This window comes from Crocuta crocuta, unplaced genomic scaffold (genome assembly GCF_008692635.1).
Source record: "Crocuta crocuta isolate KB4526 unplaced genomic scaffold, BGI_CrCroc_1.0 scaffold177, whole genome shotgun sequence".
NCBI classification, from domain to species: domain Eukaryota; kingdom Metazoa; phylum Chordata; class Mammalia; order Carnivora; family Hyaenidae; genus Crocuta; species Crocuta crocuta.
In genome coordinates this window covers 600,958-624,067 of record NW_027531880.1, presented here as the reverse complement: position 1 = coordinate 624,067, position 23,110 = coordinate 600,958, and the positions used below count along the sequence as shown (strand labels likewise).

Here is a 23,110-nt window from a genome sequence, read left to right as displayed (position 1 = left end):
CCTCTGCCCATTTCTCCAGCCACATTCTGCTCTCTCCTGCCAGCCACTGGGATCAGCCTGCCCTGCCTGCTCTACATTTCTGCAACACCCCAGTTCATTCCAGGAGGCAAGCCTTAGTACTTTCTGTTTCTGCCTTGGGTGCTCTTTCCAGATGTTCATGCCACTAACTCAGTGTCATCATCATTTGGGGTTTAGCTCCAATGTCATGGACTTAGAGAAGCCTCCTGTGACTGTATTACTAAATGTTGCCTCCTGGCCTCCTGGTTCATCTCCTTCCCATGGCTTTCTTTTATTTTCTTTGTAGCATTCGTCTTATTCAATGGTTTATTTTATTGCTTCCCCACACCCACCCCTCCAGAATGTAAATTTCAGGAAGTTACTTGTCAGTCTGCTAGCTTGCCAGCACCTAGAACAGCACCTGGCACCCTGGAGACTCAATATTTGTTGAAGTAATGGGATGAGTGAGTGGTTAGATGATTTTGTGAATAAATGTATCCACAGTGAATAAACACAACCCTGGTTTCACATAGTTCACAGAATGCTTGTAAAGGAGAGAGACTAACGAACACTTCCAACCCAAGGAAACAAAAGCACTATAGAGATATGTACAAAAGCGCTATTTGAACATTGACGAGCGAATAATTATATCTCTTTCCTATGAATGAATCTAATCTCTTTGCTTATATAAGTTCCATAAGGACAAACTGTATCTTATACTTCTATTATATCCCTCACTGCCATGGTTTCCAAATGCCAGTCCGTGGACAAGCTGCAACGGAATTACCTGGGGAGCTTACAAAATTCACAGACATCTGATTCTGATTCTGCAAGTATGACTGGAGCCCTAGGATGTGTCTTTGTATGAAAGCCCCCTGGGTAGTTCTGAAGCATAGTGGCTTGGGAACCACCACGACACACTGCCCAATACTGGACTGGATGCCTGCCTGAGCTGAAATAAACCCATCTTCCTGGCTCCATTCTTTTTCTGACCAACCTCAGCTGAGCTCAGTGTGTCTGAGGTTCCTGCAACCAGTGGGGACAGTAAATGTAAGAAGATTTGAGCAATCATTCCTTTTTTCTAATGTGATGTCTTCAGTGTTACTCATCTCTCTTCACAAGGATGGTTACTACCAACCTTACAGGTCATTTTATCTTTTTAATCGCATAGCACACAGGCATCTCCTATTAATCCCACCCCTTGTGAATACCACTGCCACATGGAGAAATTGGCTCCTTGGACTGCACAGATGCCCTTCTTTCCCATGGGCCTTAGGCTAAAGTGTGAGTGTGTGTGTGTGTGTGTGTGTGTGTGTGTGTGTGCTGATGTCAGAAAAATGTCTGTGATTCAGATAACAGAGGAGGATTGATTGACTTCCATAGGTTCTGGTGTTTATTTGTTGGAGGACTGGGTTTAGCAGGCTGGTGCACGGGTGGGGTGGAGGCAAGAAGTGAGCTCCCTCCAGCATTGGGAAACCTCTGGGCAGCCTTCACTCATCCTGTCTTGACTTGTCCTTGGGGAGGACTCCAACTGAGAGTGGCTGGGAAGACAGGACTGACCAGCATATTTCATGAATGCTGGGGATTCCAGAATTTGTATGCAGGAGGGGTTTAGAGGTGACAATATTTTGAAAAGAGAGCTAAAGGCCTTCCCTGGAAACCATGTTTTACAACAGCACATTATTTGTACTTGGATTATCTGCTGGTTAGGTATAGCCTAGCGGTCTGATAAAGGATATAGGGAGCGAACACCAGAGTTTCCCCCACTACCCCATGCTATTTGCCCATGCCACCTGCCTAGGTTTCTCACTAATGTCACCTCTGCTCTTATGACTTAATCTTGGTAACAACGTTTTCCTATATCTCACCTTGCCTCCTTTCTTCCTTTCTACCTTTCTTAACTCTCTCCTATATTGGTTAAGATCATCACAAAAGCTATATACTCTCATCTAGGTTTGCTTCTGAGTACTCCGGTTACAGATGAACAGACTCTAGGTACATCATAGAGTTAATATCAACTACCTGGAAATGGGTAGGAATGAGGAAGGAAGGGAAGGGGCTTCCCCACTGACCATGGACTAAGGCTCATGCCTTTATCAGAGGAAATGCCTCAATACTGCATACAGAGAGACATTTATTGCTCCTTTGCTATACTATGCTTTGTGTGGAGTTGAGGTTTGACTTTCCAGCCCATGATACAGTAAAAATGGCAAATTAGAAGGGAGCAGAGGTTGCTAGGACAAGGTATAATGAGAGTGGGGAAAAAAGACAGACATATGGGTCGACTGACTCTCAGTGAAGAACATAATGAGGTTGGCACTCAGGGTAGGCTACATTTTGCCAGGGGCTTACATTGCCAGGTGGAGGGTATGGTGGCCTAGGAACCAAAACACCCAGGTTCACACTCAGGTTCTACCACTAACTCCCTGTGCAGCATTGGGCAAGTTTGTTAAACCTCTCTGGGACCTCAGTTTTCTCATCTATAAATGGCAACAATAACAACCCCAAATACCCTCAGATTCCTGTCAGATGCAGAACCGGTATCAGGGTACTATTTTCTGTTTTACTTCTCTATTCTATTATTTGCTTTATACAGAAATAACAAACTGGTGTAAAAGAGAAAAAAAAAAAGAAATGGAATAAATCAGAACTAGAGAGTCAAAAGAGAGAACACTCTACCTATTCATATATCCTTTGTTCTTGTGCCACCGCTGCTTCCCACATCTTCTTCACTGTTCCTAGAAGGGAATGTATCCCTTCAGATCTAATAGTGCTTTGTAAAACCTATACAGAATATAAATGTAATGAACAGAAAACAAGCGGGTAGAACCAATATATCTCCATAGTTCCAAGGGTCTCTCTGTACAAAAACCCAGAAAAAGGATTTCTTTTTCAGATGTAAAAACAAACAAATAAACAAAAACTTGAGGAAAAGGTTAAATGGTGTGCAGCAGATTCTGTTTAACAAGGCTGGGGGACATATAGTGCTTTTTATAAAGATTTCCGTAAACATTGTAAAAATACACAGAAGTACCAGCATTGAAAAAAGACCTTCTGTCTTTTGGACAATTCACGTAGACAGAAAAGCTCATTCTCCACCTATGCTATCCTTATGCTTCACAGTTACCAACAAGTTTACAATGTGTATAACTAGTTGAGAAGTTAATTCCTCCCAGTTATGTAGAGTAGATGCAAAAGGCAACTGGTGAAATTATTCTCACCAGTTTCCTTAACAGCACAAATTTGTCTTGATCTTTTGATTTATGTCTGCATCTGTTTCTTTTTTCTATCTTTCTTTCTTTTTTTAAAATATGGGTCACTTCATGAATTTGTGTATCATCCTTATGTAGGGGCTGTGCTAATCTCTATATCGTTCCAATTTTAGTTTATGTGCTGCTGAAGCCAGCACATAGTTTATCTTGGTGCCTTCTCTCCCAAATTTTCCTCACATTCAAGATTAGCTGAATTAGCCACACAGATTTGCCTTCTCCTCATTTTTGGTTCTGCCTTTTCTGGCTGGACTTTGTTTCTTCAGTCCAGTATGTCTAGCTTTGGTCAGTTTTAAAGACCTCAAGCCAGGAATACTCTCCTGTTTCCTTGTGGATGGCTCAGGGCTTTGGGTGAGGTGTGAAAGACATCATATGGTGTAAATTCTCCTGGACTTAGAATCAGGAGTCCCAGATCTGAAATCTGTAGTATGGTCTTCAATTTTTCTCCCTTGGGTGTCAGATTTCTCCTCTGTAGAAAGATCCAGCTTAGATGTTTTAGATTCTGGAATTCTGTACTTAGTCATGATTTGCCTGTTAATGTTTGCCTACAGTGGAATGACACATTCCATTCTTGCTCCTATGGCTGGGTTCTTTGGCCAGCATTTGGAAACCCAAATGCAGTTCATAGTGTAAGTCCCCAGAGAGAGGGGTCAGTTACTCCTCAGGGTGCTCAGTCATCCAACTGTGCCTGCAATCTCAAGGTGGAAAAATACAGAAGAATTGGCATCCAGGTGGACCATTTCTCATCAAGAAGACAGGCTTAAATTAGCCTCAATTTGGGGCTCAAGAAACCACAAAATTAAGAAAGTTGACTTAAAAGGGTTTCCAGTTTTGAGAAGTATGCTGGTGCAATTTTGATTGGANAAAAAAAAAAAAAGGGTTTCCAGAGAGCTTTTAAATTTGTGATTTTTCATGGAAAGAGCCTAAATGTCCATCAACTGACGAGTGGATCAAGAAGATGTGGTTTATCTATACAATGGAATACTACATGGAAATGAGAAAGAATGAAATCCGGCCATGTGTAGCAACATGGATGGAACTTGAGGGTGTTACGCTGAGTGAAATAAGTCAGGCAGAGAAGGACAGATACCATATGTTTGCACGTATAGGAGGATTAGGAGGAACTTAATGGAAGACCATGGGGTATAAGAAGGTGAAAAATACTGGGGGGGTGGGGAGGGAGGGAAGCAAACCATGAGAGACTCTTGAATGCTGAGAACAAACTGAGGACAGATGGGGGTGGGGGGGGGAAGGGGAGTGATGGGCATGGAGGAGGGCACTTGTGGGGATGAGCACTTGGTGTTATATGGAAACCAACTTGACAATAAACTAATAAAAAATTTACTACGAAAAAACAAAAACAAAGACAAACAAAAAAATAATTTTTTTAAATTATAAAAATAATACATGAGTTGGTAACAATAAAGTTCAACAATACTTAATGATATAAAATGAAAAGTAAAAATGCCCTTTATCTCCACCCTCAGTACCACTCTGCAAGGAATCCTCTGTGGTTTCTTATATATGCACTGAGAAACTTGCTACACATAATTATGCATTCATATGTACCCTTGTATCCACTCACCTCTACCTGCACTCAAGCACACACACACAAATGGGAACATCTTATAAAGTTTGCATCTTGCTCTTTGCATTTAGTGAGACATATTGGAAGTTTTTCATGCCAATATGCATGGATCTGCTCTGTTCTTTATAGGGCTGCCTAGCATCTCCTGAGGAAGTGAAGGTTAGCGTTGGCCACCCAGCCTATTTCCACCTTGTTGCCGCAGCAAACAGTGCCTCTCAAACAGCCTTTAATTCGGTGTTTTCTAAAGTTTGATCCTTGGAATGCAAGCTTTTAGAGATGTTCAGTGATAAAGACAAAAATAACAATGGTTTACAGATCAAACAAGTGTGGAAAGCACTACATTTGGGATCTGCTCTTCCAATGGCCTATAACAAGCTCCAGGAATTCACTCAGAAAGAAAACCTGAAAAACATAGCTTCATCCAGTTTCCCAAACTTGTTTTTGGCCATTTCACTCCTGAAAACATTCTCTTCAAATCATCTATTTATATCTGTATATAAGTATATACTAATGTTATATAAATATCTAGCAATATTCTGAGGAAGCTGTCTTGGAAATGCTGCTCCTTCACTCTATAGATGAGGGATCTGAGGCTCAGAATCAGGGAATCACTTGCACGAGGTTACAGAACCAATGATTAGTAGAAGGAACAGGAATAGAATCCAAGATCTATGCATTTCTGCCACGCTACTTAATAGAAGCCCCTTCTCAGGCAGTGAAACATTATCACCAAAGTCAAAGAGTTGAGCAAAAAAGTTGTGCATCATAAGATAATCCTGGATATCATCTGACTTAAAGAAATGAGTTTGAAGTATGCAATTACATTAATAAGAACAGTTTGGTAAAATAATTAGTTGGTAACTAGATTCGTGCTCACAGTGTTTTAAGTGTCATTTTTGTAATACCACAGAAAAATGCCAGGAATTGCTTGATGAGCTGAAATCCCGTCACAACATTATTTCTCTGACATTGCCCTGATGGAGATGAGGGGGGCTTGGCACTAGGGCCTGTGAGTGACTCGTGTTGTATGGGACCATTTGATTTTCTCTTTCCAAGCCTCCCAAAAGATTAAGATAGTGCAGGTAGAAGAGGCCTGTGATGGCTAACTTTATGTGACTGAATCAAAAGGTGCTGGAATATTTGGCTGAGTGTTATTTTTTGGTGTCTTTGAGGGTGTTTCCAAATGAAATTAGCATTTGAATGGGTGAATTCAGTAAAGTAGATTGTCCAGTGTGGGTGGGCATCACCCAATTTGTTGAGGACCGGAGTTTAGAATGAAAAGTAGAAGGAGGAGAAATTCTGCTTTCCTGCTTGATTGCTTGAGCTGTAACATTGACCTTACTCTGTTCTCAGGCCTTTTGACTCAGACTGAATCACACCATTGGCTTTCCTGGGTCTCCAACTTACAGACAGCGGTTCAGGGGACTTCTCAGCCTCCATAAGTATGTGAGCTAACTCTTTATAATCAATCTCTTTATATATATTCCTGTTGGTTCTATTTCTCTGGAAACCCTAAAATTAATGCAGGGCCAGAGACTATGGAGGTAGAAACCAACAAATTCTCAGCTTGCTCTGGTGGCACTGTGGAAAGCTTAGAAAGATTTTTAGAACAACATCTTAACCCCTTTCAAGGAGACTGCTTATCTGTGCCACTAGATCTAGCGTATCCCTCATACCCTAGAGTTGAAGAAGGATAAAAGAGATGAAGAAGCTGCTCAGGCCAGAATATCACCATTAATCATAGTTCTTATTCTCATTTTACAGAAAAGGAAGTCGAAGACACAAGAGATAAAATGACTACTTTAGGGTCATACTGAGATGAACTGATGTTTCTGGGGGATGTCTCTGAATTGCTAGCAAAGAGTCTGTCTTGTACTAAATCTAATCTTTGGACTGTGTGGCCTTTAGGGCTTCTGCAAGTCTGAATGAATCTGGCCTTCCCAGACTCCCAGTTGCAGTGTGGCCACTGTCGATATGATTTTGGGTGAAGGCTAGGCCTGAACGTTAGGTCAGTCTTGTCGCACCTCTTCCAGCTGTGTGATGTCAGACAGCTTACTCAGCATTACAAGGTATCCTCAGCTATAAGATAGAAATAGTGAAACCTACCTCTCATGTTGTTGGTAATATAAGATAAGTGATCATTTTTGGTCCAATCCTGGCCTGTAGTTTTGATCCATTCCCTTCACCATGCTGGTCACACTGGTCATTTCCATTTTGATCGCTGCTAGTATTACTCAAAGATTGTACCACTTTTCTGGCACCTCAAATGCTCCTGTGAGCACTGGTTGGCTTTTGCTATCTATGTTGCATGGCCCAGACCAGAGAGTAAGTATTTGCCATGTGAAGGGCCTCATGTGTAATGTATACTCCATAAACATTTGCTGGCTGATTGGATAACTAATCTCTCTTCTCCTCTATAACTAATGCTTGTATTTTTTTTTTTATCAAACTGCTTCTATATTGCCTGGCCCTGGATGTTCAGCTATCCAAGGAAAATGAGGTGACCCCCCCACAAATCACGCACCTGCTTCTACACTTGTGGCCCAGACAACAGTTCTTCCCTGGACTGGCTATGATGTTTTACCCTTAGGGTCTCCTGCTTTTTCTTTGTACTGCTTTTCATGGGTTGGCACCTGGAAAGGTCACTTGGCACTCCCTTCTAGGAATTATGGTGCTCACCCCCCTCTTAATTTCTGCCATCTTTTTTCCTGTATTGATAGCTGTGTGATGCTGGGTTGCTATGACAACTGATTGATTAGCATCCAATTCTTGGACTGGGAAACATGCAGCCATAAAGAATTACAAATGATGCCTGATTGTCTGCTGCCAATAGCCTGATTGCTGCCATTTTCTGGCAGGTAGCTCAGCTCTAACAGGAAACCCTGTGCTGTGCAATTATTGCGACGTGATTGATGCATCACTATAGTTACAATCGGCAATGTTCCCAACTCAAGAGACTTTTTTTTTTTTAAGGAAAAAACCTCCCCCTTTCAGATGGAAATGCTTATAAATGAGGAAGAAGTATAGAGTGGGGGAGAGCAGTAGGGCTGGCATGCAGGGAGAGTATGGGCTGGGTAAAAGCCCAGTTGGAGTTTTAGAAGTAATGCAGAGAGAGGAGGCATGAGGAGTGACTGGGGAGAGGGAAAGAAAGATGACTGCTGCCTGTGCTCCCCATCTCCTCCAACTCCTAGGCTTTGCAGCAGGCTAAGGAATAGTTCAGAGATCAATTCCAAATGAGAGCCCTGAAAAGTGAGGGGGATGCAGGAGGGAGACCAAAGACTATACAGGCCACAGGTGGTGTTCTGTTCAGACCAATTACTGAAACTGCTGTCTTGGGTTTAAGTCATTTGTGATGACCAAAGAGCAAGCACCTGGGCCTGGAAGTAGGGTCAGGGAAAGAGGCCTTGCACCAGGTGGAAGTGGGTTTGAGAGCAGGCCAGTGTGGAGGATGGCATCTGCAATGAAACTGGTGCTTAGAGGCTTTGGGGCAAAAGATAGATTTTCATTTGACCCAGGGACAAATGACCCATGGTCTTTTGCTCCTAAACTGGATGTTGAAGCTCTCAGGCTGGTGGAGAGGGAGAAAGAGAATGAAATTTTTGTGATTGTTAGAAGTAGACTTACTGGGGTGCCTGGGTGACTAGTCAGTTAAGCATCAGACTCTTGATTTTGGCTCAGGACGTAGTCTCACAATTCTTAAGATCGAGCCCAACATCAGGCTCTGGGCTGACAGCAGGGACCCTGCTTGGGATTCTCTCCTCTCTCTGCCCCTCCTGAGCTCACGCATGCATGCATGCTCTCTCTCTCTCAAAATAAATAAACATATTTTTTAGAAAGTAGACTTACTGATAAGGCAGTCATTTACCTTGTCTAAGCTGGCTGTTACTGGGAAGGTTGCTCTCTCCAAGTGTCTTCCAAATTATGTTCACAGTTCAATGATACCTAGTTATTATGCTACTGATAATTCTTCTCCTTGGATTAAAGACAGTTTTCTTTCCATAGTCTTTTAAAAATAAATGCTCCCAGAAGTAGTACTATTTAGTTACTTAAACCTAAATGTGTGTTTAAACCAATGTATTGAGGTATGACTGACATTCAAAAAACTGTACGTATTTATTGTATACAACCTGGTAAGTTTGGAAATAATAATATATCTATGAAACTGTTATCACAACCTATGCCATAAACATGTAAAAAATCACCTCCAAAATTTTCTTTTGCCCTCCTTAATTTTTATTATTATCCTTAGGTTTTTCCACTTCCTCTCCAGCCCCTTTATTTACTTTTAACTATTATTAGTGAATAAAACACAAGACCCAGGGACACCTGGGTGGCTCTGTTGGTTAATTGTCCCACTTGATTTTGGCTCAGGTCACGATCCCAGGGTTGTGGGATTGAGCCCTGCATTGGGCTCTGAACTGAGCATGGAGCCTTCTCTCTCTCTCTCTCTCTCTCTCTCTCTTTCTCTCTCTCTCTCCCTCCCTTCCTCTGCCCCTCTCCCCACTCACTCTTTCTCTCTAAAAACAAAACAAAACAAAACCAAAAACAAAAATAAAATATGGCCCAGAACAAGGCCTTATTACTTATTCAACAAAGTACTGAAAGTCCTAGCCAAAGTAATTAGGCAAGAATAATAAATAAAGGGCATCAAAATCAGAAAAGAAAGATTTAAGATTATCTGTTTGCAAATTATGTAATCTTATGTGTAGAAAAGCCTAAAGAGTCCACAAAAAAGAAAACTATTAGAACAAACAAGCAAATTCAGTAAAATTGCAGGATACAAAATCAAGCATACAAAAAATCAGTTGCATTTTTGTATACCAACAACAAACTATCCAAAAAGAAAATTAAGGAAACCATTCCATTTATAATAGCATCAAAAATAATAAGATATTCAGGAATAAATTTAACAAAGGAAGTGAAAACTTGGTACACTGAAAACTATAAAACACTGCTGAATGTGTTTTTGTACTCACCTTGCCTGAATCCTTTCTATCATAATATTTAAGTATTTTAGTTTTTGCATTCATTTATTTTTACTCTTTGAAAGTAGGAACTGGATTGTTAATGTAATCATGTAATGGAACTATAATAAATGATTACTGCATGACTGAATGAAAGGAGACAGTGATGAGGCAGATTAAAAATTCATTGGGTGGAAATTAGGTGCAGTAGGGTACGATGGTGTGGTGGTGGCCAAACATAAAATGTAAACTGATAGAGACCAGTTATAATCACATTGTGGGAATCTTGGATTCAGCCTACTTCTAAAGGAAGTGGGGGTTAAGGTATAAGAAGGCAAGGTGAGAAATCTGGGCAAGCTAATATCTGTGGTCCTTGACATTGTTAGCCATCACTCTTGGATGCCATGATCTTTGTGAATATATGCCTATCACCTTGGCTACTGATAAATGTTACTTACCTATAGTATGGAGCTACGCATCAAAAAATGACTTCTGTGAGTTGACTCCAGTAGCCCAACATTTTCAAAGGAAGAAAAATATATTAAAATTTTACTGTGTCTTCTTATTAAACTATGAGTATACTAAGGGAACAAACCATGTGTTCTTTTTATATATATTTAGTCAGTTCCCGACAAAGAGAAAGCGTGTACTATATTATTGTTAACTAAACGTACAATTTAATTTTAAAAAGGATCAAATCAATCTTTTGAGCCACGGAGTCAGAATTGAGGAGAAATAGTGAAAAGAAATGTGGGAATTGTTTGGGCAGATGGGTAATATCTATGGGTTCCAGGGACACAGGATTGCAAAATCCACAATTTATCAGCTATGAAACTTTGGGTCAGTTATTGAACCTCAGTTTTTCTATATATCAAATGGAGAATAATAACAGCACTTATTGTATAGGGTATTTAGAAAGATAAATTGAGAGAATGCATGCAAAACGTTGTATTATTATTACAGTGTTTAATTCTTGGACTAGAAGTTGAATATTTTCTACTTAAAATATACAAAACAACACAAATGATAACTTGAAGAGATAACACACCTTACATTGGTACAATGATCTCTGATCCCACAGTTGTGGGGGTGTGAGGAAGCAGGAGCATTCTTCCTTTGATTTACCTGAAATATCTCCAGCTAATGTCTTGCTTGCTGTTGAAAGCAGCTGTAAAGTACTTGTTTTACGGCCCAAATGTAAAAATAAGTCCATTATGTTTAGGACATCAACTATATCCACATTTGTAGTACCATTTAGGGCCATTCAAAACCATCAGGACTGGTGTCCCAGACTTCAGATAACCTAGACCGACAAAAGCTGGTTTCCATAGGAACTAGTTTTACCTTCCCTTCTATCTATCTAATTGAAATCCATTTACCCAAGTCTGAAAGTTTCGTTAAGTACCTTCTAATAAGTTCTTCATTTGGTTTACCAAGCTCAGTGGAAGCACAGGTAACTTACCATTTGCAACGTCAGTCAACTTCTGTCAAGTGCAGACACACTTGAGTTTGCTGGAATTGATTCTTTGTTTACTTGGTTCACTTGTAGTTCAGACTTGAAAGGATCAGTTTCTACAAAACACTCTATGGGGCTTGTTGTATCTGATATTCTGTCATCTTTCTGAGGAACCATAGTTTGGTGAACTTTCTAAGGGAAGAAATAACTAAGAGAGGAATTGCAAGGTGGTGACATAGACCACATTTATTAACATGTATCTAAGAGCAACATGCACATTTTAGAAACTTTGATTTGACCATTCAATCGCATTGCATTTGAATGGCACTGTTCAGTACTTGCCTTGTTATCCACTCAAACACCATGCTTTCCCCCTGTATCTGCAGAGTTCTTTCTCTGTTCTCTCTTCAGAGAAGGAGGTAGGAGAGCTCTCTTAACTCAATCTCTGCTATTTTTTACTGTTGAATAACTGTTATCTTCAAAATTTCCTATCCTCAGGAAGAAAAGCCTCTCCTCAACTTACGTTTTCTAGGTCCTTGGAGGGCTGGGAAGATGCCTGCATAACATAGGCTGGGCTGTTCAGATAAGTCAAGAAGACAATCAAAGGTCAGACCCACAACTTAGAAATCAAATACCTTCAAATAAAAGCATCACTAAGTGCCTTCTCTTTCTCCAGCCTCCAGTGTTGGGAATCAGTACTTCTATTCTTCTCTTCAGCCATTTTCATTTGGAGAGCCCCAGTGGCTTCTAGGAGCCATGAAACTCTGTCTATTCCTACTCACTGCACTTGTGGCAAGAGACACCTGGGCCTTTCTGGCAAGCTTTGGTTCTGCTCACGATATGGGCTTTCCATGTTGCCAGGTTCTTCCACCTGCTCTGCTGACAGATAAGGGCAGGAAGGGCAAAGAAGACTCTGCCAGTTGGCAGGCTGCCTTGGCAACCTGATGCTGGACTAAGCAAGCTGTAGTCTTTTAGGCTAGATTTGCTTTGGAATAAATCGGTGCAGGAAATGGCCAGATCTTGGCAAAGGGCGAAGGGAGCCCAGGAGGAGAACAAAGTTTAAGAGGTTAATAGACTTGGGACAGTTTTCACTGATGTGCACCAGGAAATCCTTTCAACATGTTTCACTAAGGTCTTTGGAAGAGGCTCCAGGAAGGCACTAGTAAACTTCCTATATATAGCAGCACTTATACCAATGTATTTTTATTTTGTTCTGTTAGTAGCATATAATACCTTCATAAAGGCAGGAATTGAGTCTTTATCCTTTACCATGTCCCCAAAATTTAGCCAGGGTCTACTGGTAAATCAGGACTCAACTTCTGCTAATTTGAATGGAATTATGTTTACAGCCAGAGGAAGACATGTGGCTGCCCCCAGAAAAGCTAACAACTTGGCACCACTTCAAATAATATTATTAAATATTTTCTCAATAACTATTTAGAGAAGAAGTTGATGGCTGAGTGAGCAAAGGGCTACTAAGGAAGAAACCACCCCTCCCATTTTCTAACCTAGTCACATAAACAAAAAATGTGCAGTTAAACACATTTAGCCTCCTTAGAGGCATTTGAACAATACATTGTTACTTCAGCTTGCCCTTTGGGGGTTCTCAACTTGGAAGTTCCCTTCATAGGAGATTTGGTAAATATTTTCCTTGCTGGATTTCCAATGATATTTCAGTGCCTGGATGTTCTTAACCTAATCCAGTGCACCAATGTATCTTTAGAGATAGGTTAAATAAATTACTGCTAATTTTGTTTTGTTGTATTTTTAAAAATATTATTATAACAACTTTAAAGAAAAGGCCTTTTTATTTAAAAAAGTTTTTTAAATGTTTTATTTATTTTTGAGAGAGAGATAGAGACAGCATGAGCAGGGGAGGGTCAGAGAGAGAGGGAGACACAGAACCCGAAGACAGAGTCCAGGTGCTGAGTTAGCTGTCAGCACAGAGTCCGACACGGGGCTCAAACCCATGAATCGTGAGATCATGACCTGAGCTGAAGTTGAACACTTAACCGACTGAGCCACCCAGGTGCCCCAGAAAAAGGCTTTTTAAAGAAGAGTAACAAATAACAAGTTCTTAAGATAGAATTACTTTATATCACAATATTGTAACAAAATAGGTTCTATATTTGTGTAATAATCATACATATTTTACATCAATGTGATCGTAGTGAACATAAAAGTTTGATTTCTTCTTTATTCACTTCATATTACATAAAATGTTTCTATTGTTCCATTCTTTTTCATTTTTAATAGCTTTATAATATTCCATTAAGTGGATGAACACACTATTTAGATTATTTATGTTATTTTTTGCTATTATAAGCAACCATTCAATGACAATTTTGTTTATATAGCTTTTTTTTCTTGCTTAAGTTATTTTCTTTAGGGTTAATTTTTAGAAGGATCAAAGGCAGTGGTGTGCTGAAGCTGGGTGACACTAACTTAAAAGAGCATGTTTTGCAAATCTTTTCCCAACTCATCATTGGGGAGTGATCTTAAAATCATCCCTGGTAGGTAGGGGTATTTACATTACAAAAACTGAGAAATGTTGCAAATCAGTGTTCTGTTCTTTTGTTTTTGGAGAGCTGGCTTGCAAGCACAACACTGATCAATGTGTACAAACTTGTTTATAGCGTTTGAATTATTGATTGCCATTTATTTTTTAGAGAATTTTAGCCAATATATGTATAACCAGTTTGTCAGAGATTTCTTAGCTTGTTGTGGTTTGATCATAAAATACTTATATTTCTTCAATAGTTGCTAAGTTATGTTTTCTCTCTGAGCAGTGGGCTCCCTTAATATATCTGAATCCAATTCCATAATTTTTGGTCATTTAAAACAGAATCATTTTGAGTGCTAAGGTTTAGTTTTGTCTACTTAAACACCTTAAGTTTTGATTCAAAGCCCATCCCATTCTCTTTGTGGGTTGGGATGTGACTCCAAAATTTGGAGTGGGAGGGGTTAACTGCTATTCTTAATAGCTGTGATTCTCTCCAGTTTCCTTCTACTTATTCACTGGAATTGAGTTCGGGGAAAGGAGAAGGATATATGCGATTGCCCAGTGTTGGCTAATTTTCTCTTTGCTGGTCAGATCTGTGGTTTCCCTATCAGCAATTATATGTCTCTGCCCTTCTATACTGTCCATTGCTGCTTGCAGTGTGTCACTGACTGACTATAGTAGCTTTCTGTGTGGTTAGTGCTCTATTATTAATTCTTTTCCTCCTGAAACTACAAAATGGACAAAATATATGAAACAACACATTGAACATCAGACAATAAATGAGAGTGATCACTGAGAGATGGACAAGAGCAAGGTAAGCCCTATAATTGCTCTAGCTTGAGAGATTTGCCAGATTGTAGCTAAGGGAAAGAGATTCTGGGTAGGTCCTGAATTGAGGGGACGGAGCTGGGAGTCTGGGGAGACAGGCAAGAGTAGGCAGGATAGAGTACAGAGAGGAGAGACCTCAGAGTTAGGACTTCAGAAATATGCAGACATTTCCACTGAAGGGTTTATTGAGTATTGATCAGTGTGTATGTGCAAAGAAAATACTCAAGGTCAAGGAAAACAACATCCAAAAGAATTAGAAGAATATATACCAGAGAGCAAAGAGCCCTGGGAATTGTTATTCACAGCAGCAAAGTGAAAAACTTCATAATTTACAGGGCTTTGGGTAGAGTATTCAGAAAGATTTGGTTTAGTAGTAGGGCAGAATTAAACCTATACCTAATGCTGCTGTGGTCTCATCTAACAAAGCTGAAAAGCAAGACATACTAAAGATCAAATTATTTCCAATTAACTACATTCCAGTGCAACGCTAAGAATTTTAATAGGAATATAAAAAATATCCATTAACAACATAGCAAATATCATGTCATATATCTAATAAAAACAAAATTATAGGATATGCAAAAAAACAGGAAAAGAAAATTAATAATGAGAAAAACGGTTAGTTTAACATTTGAAAATCAACTAATATAACTAACCATGTTGTCTAACTAAAAGAGGAAAAACGCATGATCATCTTGGTGAATACAGAAAAAAATTTAAAACTCAGCATCTATTATTAATAATAGCTTTCACCAAACCAGGAACAGCAAAGGATTTCCTCAATCTGATAAAAGGCATCTATGAAAAACCTACCTGGAGACGTTACATTTAATCGCAAATAACTGAATGCTTTCCTCCTAAGATCAATAAAAAAAGCCAGGGGATCTACTTTTACTACTTCAATTAACATTGTACTTGGAGAATTCAGCCAAGGTAATAAGGCAAGAAACAGAAATAAAAAGCACCAAGACCAGAAGGGAAGAAGTAAATCTATCTTATTTCTCAGACAACATAATCATCTTCCAAGAAAATTTACAAAATCTACCAAAAATCTAAGGAATAAAAGTGGGTTTAGAAAATGTAAAGGATATAGGATTGGTATACAAAAGTCAACTTATTTCTATATACTGATAATAAAGAATCAGAAATTGAAATAATATTGTTAAAAATACCACTTAAAAGAGTATCATAAATATGAAATACTTAAGGATAAATCTGGAAAAATTGACCTGTACACAAAAACTACAAAGCTGAGCTGAAAGATATTTAGGAAGACTAAATAAATTGAGACTCAATATTGTAAAATGTTAATTTTCCCCAAATTGCTCTATAAAGTCAACATAATCCTAATTAAATTTAAGAAGACCCTTTTTTTTTTTGTAAAAATTGACAAGTTTGTTCTTAAATTCATGGAAAAGTGAAAAGGAACCATAATGACTAAAAGAACTTTAAAAAAGAGAGGCAAATTTAGAAGATTGTCATGACCTGACTTTAAGATTTATATAACTAGAGTAATTAAGGCAATATATGTATAGACTAATATATCTATATAACAGAATGAAGTCTGCAAATAACCTGCACACATATGGTTAACTGAATTTTAACAAAGGTGCAAAGGCAATTTGGTGGGGGAAAAAAGATAGTCTTTTAAATAAATTGTGCTGGAATAGGTGGATATCCCTAGACAAAAAACAAACAAAAGCAAAAATTTCTATTCATTTCTTGCACCATATACAGAAAACAAATTTATGTGGATCATAGACCTAAATGTAAACTCCCGAACTGTATAACTTCTCAAAGAAAACATAGAAGAAAATCATTATGACTGTGAATTGGGGAAGGATACCCTAGATACAATACAGAAAATATGGTCCCTAAAAGACAACCTTGATAAACAGAAATTGAAAACTGCTCTTTGAAAGGTACTGCTAAGAGAATAAAAAAAACAAGCCATAGAATGGAAACATTCATTTGCTAATCAGATATCTGATAAAGAACTTATACCCAGAACTCATGGAGAATTATTAAAACTCAATAATAAAAACACACAAAAAATTAAAAATAGTAAGATTTAAATAGCACCTTACCAAAGAATATACTTTTGGCGAATAACCACATGGAAACATGTTTAACATTATTATATCATTAGAGAACTGCAAATTAACGGCATAATGAGACGCTATGGAATATCTATTAGAATATTCCTAATTAACATGACTAGCCATATTAAGTATTGGCAAGGATTTGGAAGAACTTGGAACTCTCAACTGATAGTGGGAATGTCAAATAGCATAATAACTTTGGAAAACAGTTTGATTGTTTCTTAAAAGAGTTAATTATAGACCTGTCATATGATCTAGCTATTCCATTCCAGGTATTTATTCAAGAGAAATAAAAACATGTCCATACAAGGATTTGTACATAAATGTTCATAGTAGCTTTATTTTGTCATAGCTAAAAACTAAAAACAGCCCATCTGTCCATCAACAAGTAAATGAATACCATCAACTATGGTATATTCATTCAACAGAATACTATTTAGCAATAAAAAGAAGCACAGTACTGATACAATCTACAACTTGGATGAATTGCAAAGTAATATGCAGTGTAAAAGAAACCATACCCACAAAAAATGTGCTATTTGATTTCTTTTACATAAAGTTTTAGAAATGAAAAGTAATCTGCAGTGAAATAAAGCCAATCAGTGGCTGCCTGGAGACACAAGAAGTGGAAGTTATATGAGGAAGGGAATACAAAGTGGAAGAAGGAAGCTTTTTGGAGGTGATTAATGAGTTTATTAACTTGATTGGGGTAATGGTTTCATGGGTGCATGAGTGATAAGTAAAAACTTACTAAACTGTATGCTTTAAATATATAGTCTATTACATGTTAATTTATACCTTGATAAAGTTGTTAAAAATGATTAAGAAGTGTGCAAGTGGGCTCATTATGTCATGATATATAGTATTTAAAACTAAATATTGTGAATATGTCATCTGTAAGGAGACATCTCAAAATATTGGCCACTAAGTTTCCAATGAACAGGCAAAATTATTACGTAGGTAAACACAAATATTGCATAGATACCACACATCAAAAGGGTAGAAGGTAAAACACACTAAATTTTAATCAAGAAAGGAGATTCTATGATGTTTTAGGATAAAAATAAATATGCTGATGTTCAGTAAGGTAGCTCAGTAACTGCTGCAAAATCCACTGGCCAATGCCTTTCTATATGGTAAAGTAAAATTGTCTTGGGTCTGGAGGTCCGACAGCATTCCAGTTTGGTTAGAGTATTTCCTGTAAACCCTTTGCAAACCAATTCAGTCACATGGACATTGCCTCAAATTATGGAAGGTATCACCATATGAAAAGTAGTATTATCTGACTTTTTATTTGGAGAGAGCAGACAGAGTCACAAATGCAATTTAAGGTGCATTTTGATTTAGTTTTCAGGAAATTTGGCCAAATTCAGTAAAAGTTTTTGAATGCTATTACAAAACAAACACACCAAGGGGCACATTGTCAAGTGCTGCCTATTTCTGCCTCCAGATTTCTCTTTCTATCTCTTTTCCTGGAGCAAGCATGGGTTAAATTCTGACTCTGGAACATGTATAGACACTTGTTCCAGCCTTATATGCAGCCCATATGTGATTATCCTTTAGATCCCAAGTGTTACGTTAGCAGATCCCTGATCTCCCACCAGATCTCTGTACCAGAAAGACTTGTCTTGTTTCATGGGACAGAAAACTGGACAAAGTATTTTAAGCAAAAAAAGATGTTTATTAGCTCATGTAACTAGAAAGTCCAGGGATAAGGCTAACTGTAGACATTGCTAGATTCAGGGCTTAAATAATGGCATTGAGCCTGGCCTTTCTTTCAACTCTCCTTTTCTTCACATTTCCACATGGTGGCCTCTTGAAGCTCATGATTGTAATTCCAGACCTGATACTCTCAGGTTCAAATCCAGTGGAAAAGAGAGCTTCTATTCCACAAGCATCAAATGAAACAGTTGGGTCACTGAACTCATCACTGAGACCAAGGAGAAAATCTTATGCATACCATATGGTCTGGGATGTGACAAGGAGTGTTCTCCCAAAGAATGTTGAAGAATTTGTTTTGCAGAAGTACAGTAGGCAGTTTTCAGGTGAAATTCACTAATGTCCCTGGATTCAGTGTATCTGGAACTCATTCCTGTCTCTGCATTCCTGCCCAGTGATTCTGGTAAGCTCTGGACTTTCAAAAGCTTCACTAAGTCCTAGACTGACTTACTGTTGAATTCACACACACACACACACACACACACACACACACACACACAATTCAGGAGTAATATTTACTGTAAGGAAGGGCAGAGAGAAAGACGACTGGATCCTCAAGCTCTACAGTTTTAGGTGCCTTATTTAAGTGGCCAAACTTGGAGAGAACCAATGGTGTAGAGATCAGCCACAGCGAAGCAGGCATAATCTCATTTGTTCTCCATTTTATGGTATATGTGGGGTTTCATACCAGAAACACTGGATGCCTATCGTCTGCACCAGACACACCTTCATGTCTTGGATCCTAGATGACATCTCCCTTATACTTCAAGGAAGCAAATTATGGAGACTACATCTATGAAAGCCTTTCCTAAAGTTGCAGGCTTAGTACTGATACTAATACTGACACTAATCATGAAAATAACAATGAAGCACGGGTAAAATATACATACAATTTTATTAGCTTGCAGCAGAATTTCTCTTTGGGAGAATGCTACCTTTGAGAAAATCTTGGAGATGTCTAAGGTAGAAGCTGAAACTTTGAGAACATGAATATTAATAGTTGTGTGGACAATCAAAGAGAAAAATGGATTTTCTTCCTGAAAAGAAGGTTGATGGAAAGCTGCGATGTACATGAAATGAAGTGGCCCATGGAAGGTCCAAGAACATTTTAGAATGGAAGAGTCAAGCATTCAGTTTTAAGTTCTTTGTTTTACTGCCATTAAACCCCTTCTCTCCGGCTGTGTGCTGACACCTCAAAGCCTTGGAGCCTGCTTCAGATTCTGTGTCTCCCTCTCTCTATGCCCCTCCCCTGCTCATATCCTGTCTCTCTCTGCCTCAAAAATGAAATAAACATTGAAAACTTTTTTTTTAAAAAACCCTTCTCTACTGCTCTCATATACCTTCAGTAACATTTACTAAATACATAGATTGTTGTGTCTAAGTGTTATTCAGTCATTCACTTATTTATGATGGAAACCAAGTTAAGGGTTGGATTTCCCATCTGGGTCAGTGTGGAGGATTACAAAAAGAACATGTGTGAAATGAATAATCCATTATGAAGTGAACAAGAACTCAGAGTTGGGATTGTCAGAGAAATTTCCCTTACAAATTTTAGATTTTTGGATTTTAGTGTCCATAAAGAATGGAATTGGAGGTTTAATTATCCCTAAAGAGATTTCAATGGTCAAGAAGGTCTTGGTGACATCAGGTTAATAGTAATAGTCATTGTCACAACTATCATTTATTGTTTATGTACAACGTCAGGTGTGTTGCCGAGTATTTTATCATCCTTATCTCAATACTCATCTTCTCTGCTCTCCCCATATTTCTGATTATGTTTTTTCATTTACCTAATATAACTCGCCCCATTCTGTTTTATATACTTACTTTTTTACCGATGCTTTCTCAGTGACCTCCCACTGTATAGCAAATTCCATGAAGGAAGACACCATGCCATTTCACTGCCCATTGTTAAACACAGTTATCACGGTGCCAGCACTTAGTGATCACTTAATAGATATTACCTATTATTAGCATAGCAGGCAGTAAATAAATAAATTAAATGAATAAGTTAATATAATGAGTGAGTGAATTTTATAGATGAAGAAATGGGTTCAGAGAAGTTCATTGATTTACCTGAGGCCACATGACTAATAACCAACAGGGTCAAGATAGTACTACAGGTCCCAGATCTAGCATGTTTTTTTCTCTCTGTGTCTTTCTGCTCCAAGCAGAAACTTGGTGGTAACTTCTCAGGGAGGATTTCCAGCCTGGCTTAGGAGAAGCTTATGTTTCTGTGCCAAATGTTGTTTCCTGTCTCATAAATTTTGAGAGAGAAGTAAAGAGGCATCCTGAAATAGCCTGAACCCAGAGGTTGAGACATAGATGAGCTCTTCTGGGACCCTGCACACAGTCTGTGAGTTATGAGAGCACCTGCTGACCCCATGTCTAGTGCCTACACCATCTTACCGTATGGGATGTGCAGTCTTGGAGTCTACACCAAGATAAATATGTAGGTAGATATGTGGGCCCTGCTTTCCATCACAATGAAAGGCTGAAGCTGCCTTGTGTAGATTCTGGGGAAGAGGAGTGTGCTGAAACAAATAGCTTGGTCATGGGGGTTCATGAACGTACATGGATCTGTGTGCCATAACCAAAGTAATTGTAATGTCAGATAGTTGTTAGTCACCAGCCACTTATTCAGTAGGAATAACACACTTACATGTCAACCTGCAAGAGGATCCATATGATCTCTTTAACCAGAAAATGTTCAAGCATATAACTGGGCTTTCATGGTAACAGGCATTGAGAAGATATGGTTTATTTTACCATTATTTCCCTTTTGGTGCCTACCCTTGCCCTGTACCCAACAGTTAGTGTGGTCTAAAGCCTCAGTCCAGGTAGCTTCTACAGGTTGTAATGTCCTTCATCAAATCTAGCTGCTACTGCAGATGGTGAGCCACTGAGGAACCCTGTGTCTGTAGTTGTCCAAAGCAGAATCTTCACTCTCCTAACCTGCCCTGAGAAAACAAATGCCTGTTTCCTAATAGAGGAAGTTTTCAAACTCTTCTGAGCTCCTGGGATTCAGACCCCTGTGGATATAGACTTCTGAGGCAGAGTTGGGTTTCTATGAAGGTGATCTTTAACACCATTTCTTGCAATCTTCAGAGAAGGGCCCTGGGAGTTGGAAGTACATAACAGCCCAGAGCCCTGGTGAAAGAGCATAGATATTAGAGTCAGAAAATGCTGGGGTCAAATTCTAGAATTGTTTCTTACTACCTGATGGCTTTAAACCAGTCAGTTAACCTCTGCACCAATTTCTTTGCCTATAAAATGTAGAGAATAATGACCACTTCTAAGGGAGACTACAAAGGCTATTATGTTATATATTATGATTTGTATATTATTATATATTATTTTAATATTATATATGTAATATATTCTCTAGAAATTGTCATTTATCATGATTAGCACAGAGTAAGAGCTCAAGAAGTGGTAGCTAATATCAGTTATAAGATCTATTATGTGCAAAAAGATATTCATCACAGCATTGCTTATAAACACAGGAAGCAGCATCAATAAAAACATGATTAACTCAAAATATACTACTATGATGAAATATTATGCAACAATCACAAATCATGATTTTTAAAGAAATGGGAAAATGTTCACAAATGAAGTGTAAAAAAAGACTCAAATAATATACCTGATTCATATTATATCTATCTGTATGTATAACCTAATTTATACAAAATAAATAAAATTATGCTACATATAGATATAATTGAATAGGATTCTATTCACTTCCCTAAAAAGGATTTGGAAAACTATACCCCCAAAAGCTGTAGTTTCTCTCTCTAAGTGGTGAGAATATGGGTGTTTAAAATTTTTTTTATTCTTCTCATATAAGAAAGAGTGTTTGCATGAAATTACAATAATCCTGAAATAATAAGGAAGGAAGTGATCAGGAAGGAATCTTGTATTTTCCAGATTTCCCCCAATGAACATTTTCCACCATTGTAATACAAGGAAAAGCAAACACTGTTACTTCTAAAAAATGATATGAGAAGCTGCACCTTGTTTTTTGTTTGTTTGTTTGTTTTTTACAAAGCAACAGCTGCTGAGAGCCATTAACATTGTGCTCCATCTATCCAGATGTCTCAACCTGGGCTTGACACGGGTGGGACAGGAAGGACCCCCAGCCTGCCAGGCCAACATCACAAATGGGCTCCCCAAGGCAGGGGCAATGCCCAGCATTTCTGGTTGCCCTCCCTCTTCCTCTTTGTTGGCGTTTCCTCAGGTGTTTATTCACTCACATAGCCTATAGAGTTAAAAGAGGTTTGTTTCTTTTCAGGCTGTTGAGTGCAGCCAGGGTAATTTAGTAGAAAAATGTCATGCTAATGCAATTCAAAGTTCAAATGATCTTTCATTTCTAGGGAAAGAAGAATGTGTGTGCAGTTGGAATGTTAAAACTCACTACTTGCCCTGCAATTCAAATAGAAATATGAGCTGCAGGGGCTACATAAGTCACATGAAGTACTGTGAGTGAAATGCGCAAAATGAATAAAAATGATCCGGAAGCCATTTATTAGCATTGCTGGGGGCCAGCACCAAACAAGAATCGTGGCCATCAGAAGCTGTGTGGGGAAGAAAGAGTGTTTGCATGAAATTACAATAATCCTGAAATAATAAGGAAGGAAGTGATCAGTGAGGTCCTTCTAGTGAATGTCGCCCTCAGCCCCCC

The 23,110-nt window shown here is 38.5% G+C and overlaps 1 non-coding gene across 1 annotated transcript; it reads right to left on the bottom strand.

Annotated features, from left to right (window-relative positions):
• Nucleotides 1-3,302: 3,302 nt before the first annotated feature.
• Nucleotides 3,303-3,406, bottom strand: LOC144239137 (U6 spliceosomal RNA). The gene has a single exon (XR_013337325.1). It is a non-coding gene; the product is annotated as a U6 spliceosomal RNA (small nuclear RNA).
• Nucleotides 3,407-23,110: the final 19,704 nt, after the last annotated feature.